Here is a 5,559-nt window from a genome sequence, read left to right on the forward strand (position 1 = left end):
TTTTGGTCCATAAAGATTTAATGACCTTTAACTTCTATTTGAGTTTTAGTAAAACCTTGACATCAGGCAAGTAGTGTCTAAAGTTGTTCTCAAAACACACCAGTGCTGCTTGCTTGTATCCCACCCTTTCTTCTTATTCCTTTACCCAGCTTCATCTTCATTGTTTCTCACAAGAATGTTAGGAGAAGGCCCACTGTGTGCTCAGCTGGGAGAAGGCTCACTGTGTGCTCAGGCCACTTATCCTACAAATTGTCTTCTTCCCTGACAGTTTTAGGTCAGGAACATCAACCCTGAAAAGTGGATACAAGTAACTTCTCAAGTATGTGTGCACATAGGGATGGGAGGGAGGCTGGGGTAGTGTGCTGATGAGCCGTGTAATGGTAAGGTAGTGTTGGAACGTGTAGCTGGTGTTTGTTATCTTGGATGTTTTTGATCTTTTTTAATACCACTTATTGGAAAGTTTCTTCTCATCTGAGCCTGAAATTAAACTGACATAACACAGATCAACTGGAGAAAAGCATACAGACTCATCTAATGGATGCTTCTCAGGGCATAAAGAAATAAAGAGGCAAAGTAGCCATTAAAGTCGGCTACTTATAATATTACAAAGAGTATGTCTTGAAGAAGCAACAGATTCTTCAAGACTTTTTCAAGATCTGCACAAAATCCTGTCTGCTTTGGTTTCTGGTCTTTAATGATGGGACTGTTGGTTTTGTTTTGGGCAGAGCAGAGTGTTTTTCCGATGGGAATTTCTACTTCATTTAAGAAACAGAAAATAGGTCAGAATGATCTCTTCACACCTGCTGCTTTTCAAGTACTTTTAATTCAAAATAGTCAATATGCCAGAGTGGTATATTTTTAACTCCTCCACTGAGTACAGATATGGTGTGATAAAGAGAACTATGAATCTTAAGAGTGAAGAGAAATATTATAGCTACTTCTAGAAGTATTTTTAAATTTTAAATAAAGAAATGGAGCATAGGAACACAGTGGATGCCAAAGATTATAAAGTAGTTAATAAGAATTAAATTTTGTAGGTCTTAAAGTTTAAGATGTATATTGATCTGTTGTTATGAATTCAAACTATGTAAAATCTGGACAGATGGTCCAGTGGTAAAGAGTACTGACTGAACTTCCAGAGGACCTGAATCTAGTTCCTAGCACCCATGTTGGGTAGCTTACAACTCTAGTTGCACTGAGACAAAGCACCTCTAGCCTTTACGGGAACCTGCACTCATGTGCACACACCCACACACAGACATACATACATGCACATATTTAAAAACACATCTTTAAAAGAGTGTGAAAAGTTTCATGTGCACTGATTTATTAGTGTGTGAGCAGATATGTTTGTATAGCTTTGTGTGTGTGTCAGTGTATATTTGTATATATTTGTATGTGTGTTGTCCATGTGATGGCTAATCTTGGTTATTAAATTGGCACACATAGGCAGGGGGACCTCAGTTGAAGAACTGTTTCCAGCAGATTGACCTATGGGCAGTCTTCAGGGCATTTTTTAAATTACAATTGATGTAGGAAGACTCAGCCTACCGTGGGCAGTGCCAACCTTGGGCATGTGGGCCTGTGACGTATAGGAAAGCTAATTGAACATGAGCCTAGGGAGAAGGCAGTAACGACATTCCTCCATGGTTTCTGCTTCAGTTCCTGCCTTCCAGTTTCTGCTTTGAGCTCCAGCCTTTGCTTCCCTTAATAATGGATTGTAATCAATAAGCTAAAACCAACCAACCAACAACAGCAACAACAAACCTTTCCTCTAGGCCCCTTTTAATCCTAGTGTTTTTCACAGTAACAGAAAGCAAATGAGAACAGTGCATGTATATTGTACTCCTTTGTGTGTGTGTTTGTGCAGTTGTGTCTCTGAGATTGTATGTGTAATTGTGTGTGTGCTTGTGTGTGTATTTGTACATTTGTACATTTGTGTTTGTGAATATTTTCACAATTGTCTGAGTCTCAGTGCCCCCTGCTCCAACTAGAGATGGCCTTTTATCCTCATATTGTTATACATCCTTCTATTCTTTTAAAATGTGTCTTTTTTCTGTCTGTCTATCTGTCTGTCTGTATATCATACCTGTATGTGTACCCAGGGAACCCAGGAGACGGCTTTGGATCTCTTGGAGCTGGAGGTACTGAGGCTTGTGAACTGTCTGATATGGGTCCTCTGGAAGAACAGCAAGTACTCTTAACCTCTGAGCCAACTTTCCAGTCCACCATTCCTGTATTCTTACAAACTAACCTTAGAAATGTCCTTAATCTAGCTCAAGTCAGCTTTTATTTTTAGCCACCAGGGCATTGCTAATTAATAGAGTTTTGTAGTTTCAAAGCTACACCACATGTCCCCAAGTGAGTTTGGAAAAAAAAAACAACCCACTATAGAGATGAGCATTGCAAGCGGCTCAGTGGTCCAAAGCTCTCGTTCTGAAAGTCTGAATTACTCATTTCTATCATTCTCATGTGTTCAGGTGAGGAGTTCAGATTGCCGTGGCAACTGAAGGTCTTCAGGGCTGGATTAATCTGGAGAGAGATATGACCAAGGCAACCCACTGCCATCTCCCATGATAGATGCTAGACAGGGAATGAGTCTCGTGCCATGCTAGCCACCCTCCATACCATTCCCAACACAGCGATGTCTCCATTCCACGGGTGCCTCTCAGTGGAGATCAGAGTTCTTTCCTTCCTATTCTCACTCTGGTCTAAAACTGATTCCTAGGAAACTGGAAAAGGCCCTTTCTCAGCAATTTTGCTTCATGTCTTCAACTAATCAGGCAATTACGTGGTGTAGCTTCTTGCAGCTCACTGGGTCGAGTTCATGGCCACTGCTGGAGCAAGCACATTCCCCCTGTGGGGAATCTGAAATCATTCTTAAAGACACTTCAGTCAGTATTGTTATGGTCCAGAAAATGTGAATTCAAGGCCAACCTGAGCTACTCAGAAAGATTATATCTGTAAAATCCTAAGCAAATAAAATTGTTAAGCAATCTATGAACATGAACACAGAGGCATAATAAAGGAGTGGGATCCAGGTGAGACGAGTCGTCCAGTGTTCTTTCACTGCACCATAGCCTCCTTTCCATGTTTAAATAAAACCTGTTAAAGCAAGACTGGGACACATAAGCCAATACTGCTCTATAATGTCAAGAGAACTATTTGTAGACACCGAGAGTTCTTTGTTCAATACATACTGCTAATTATTTAAACAGTCACAGACAAAGCTTGAGGGCTGGGACATGACACCGTGACAAGTGCTTGCCATGCAAGTGTGACAACCTCAGGCACTTAAGTAAAAAGCCATATATGATGGCCCACAACTGTAATCCTACCACTTGGGAGGCAGACACAGGGGAATTCCTGAGCTCACTGGCCTGTTAGTCTAGCCTGGTGTGCAAGTTTCAGGCTCCATGAGAAATCGTGTTTCAAACAATAAGACAGAGACAAATAGAGAAAGACACCCATTGCCAATCTCTGGTCTTCAGGCTCATGCACTCATGCCCACACATATACACACAAATAAATGAATAATTCTAAAGTGGGTGAACACCATGGATTCTTGGTATTAGTCATGCAGTAAGGTAGGGAAGTACTTGCATATTGTAAGGTGTGCCTGTTTTAGCATGACTCTGGCTATTTTTTTTTCTTTTAAAAACTTTGTATTGTTTTCTTGTGAATTTCACATCATGCACCCAATCCCACTCCTTCCACCCCACTTATATCCATCCTTTACCTTGCAACCTCCCCCAACAGAGAAAAAAATCTCATTGTGGAAGTTGTAGCATGTCACAGTGTACCCCGGAGTATAACCTTTGTCCACACTTCTTTGCTTGCAGATATTGATTGCAATGACTCCTCGGTCTGCTATGAGACCACGAGCTTCTATTACTCTAACAAAAAATATGGAAGAATTAACAAATTTGCATGTCATCCTTGCACAGGGGCCATGTTAATCTCCTCAGTATTGTTCCAATTTTAGTATATATGTGCTGCCAAAGTGAGCACGGCTCCTGTCCTCATGCTCCAAGATGGCCCTTGGATTTGAAGAGCACTGATTTAAGATTCACACATTATAACTGAGAAAACTAAAGCCAAAGACATCAATACCCTGCAGAATGTTTGTCATTTGAAGATGAAACCAGGAAGAAGGTGAAGGCAATCTTTCTTTCCCAGTCTTTTGATCCACAGTGCATGGATTTGAACTATGAAACTACAAGGGATGCCTTGGGTTTAAACACAGCTATGATTACGGAGACATAAATGGGCTTAGTGACAGTCAAACAAGGGTGGATGGATTGGAATCAGATTCATGTTTCCTAACTATTCATTGTAAAACGCTGCCATTGATATTTGTCATCCTCCCTTTTAGGTCCACCCAGCCGTTCGTGTTAGCTGACTATTCTTGAGTGTGAGAACTTGCCCTGGAGTATGGCCGATGTACCAGGTTTCATGCCATTGAAAAAAATGAATCTCCTCTCACCCAGCATCAAATATCAATAGTTCTCCAGCTAGGTGGGACTTCGTGCCTTCCCTCTCCAAACTGTGATGTTTGGCTTGAGCTTGGTCTATCTTGTACTTGCTGTCACAGCTGCTCTGGGTTCACAAGGGCATCTCTCTTATTGTGTCTGTTAAACACTTCTTTTTAAAGCTACTTGCCACCTCAGGCACTGCAATCATTCCCTGAGCCTTACCGGCTGCTTTGACATAGACTTCCCATTTAGGGCTGAGCACCCCAAACACCCTCACTCTCTGAACCTTGTGGGACTCTGTGTTGGTTGTGTCTACTGCAAAAAATAGTGTCTCTGATGAGGGCTGAATGATGCTGATCTACTGCTACAGCAAGAAATCGGGAGTCATTTTATTGCTATGTCCACTTATGGGAATAATAGTAGTAGGCTTTCCCCTAGGGTCCACAACCTGTCCAGCAGTGCCAGAAAACAAGCATTGAACAAGAGGGGAATATCACCAGCCCTTCACTTGGTGGCTATGACACTGTTAGCTTGGGTTCCTTTATGGAATGGGCAAGTGATCTCAGCATCCTATGTGCTTTCCAAAAAAGTTTCCTTTGGCTCTCTGGTCTGTGTGTCACCGCCCATGTGATTGCACTTACCCTATGAAATCACTGGTGCCTCCCTGCTATAGACATAAATTGATGTGTTCTAAGAGATTAGGTGAGTATGAAGAGTTTCATTTATGATGTGTGTATATGATGTGTGCATATGAGCATGCCAGTAGAGGTCAGAGGGTAACTTTTCAGACTAGTTCTTACCTTCCACTTTGCTTTGAGGTAGGGTCTCTCTTGTTCTTGTACCTTAGCCATGGATGTCAGACTAGTTGATCCCCAAGCTCCAGGGAGGTTCTCCTGTCTCTACTTCCCATTCTCCTTAGGAATTCTGTGATTACAGATGTAATACTGCTGCATACAGCCTTTTATATAGGTTCCAGGGTCTGTGTGGGTGTTGGGACTGTGCTGCCAGTTATTTTACCCATTGAGACATCTCCCCTACCCTAAAGTGAATTCTAAAAGCCATTTTTGTTAAGTTAAAAATACTT

At 41.7% G+C, this 5,559-nt stretch overlaps 1 non-coding gene across 1 annotated transcript; it reads right to left on the minus strand.

Moving 5' to 3' along the window:
• Positions 1-3,902: 3,902 nt before the first annotated feature.
• On the minus strand, positions 3,903-4,011 carry LOC117706489 (U6 spliceosomal RNA). Its single transcript, XR_004606573.1, has one exon. It is a non-coding gene; the product is annotated as a U6 spliceosomal RNA (small nuclear RNA).
• Between the last annotated feature and the right edge of the window lie 1,548 nt (positions 4,012-5,559).

Source organism: Arvicanthis niloticus, chromosome 3 (assembly GCF_011762505.2).
Source record: "Arvicanthis niloticus isolate mArvNil1 chromosome 3, mArvNil1.pat.X, whole genome shotgun sequence".
NCBI lineage: Eukaryota > Metazoa > Chordata > Mammalia > Rodentia > Muridae > Arvicanthis > Arvicanthis niloticus.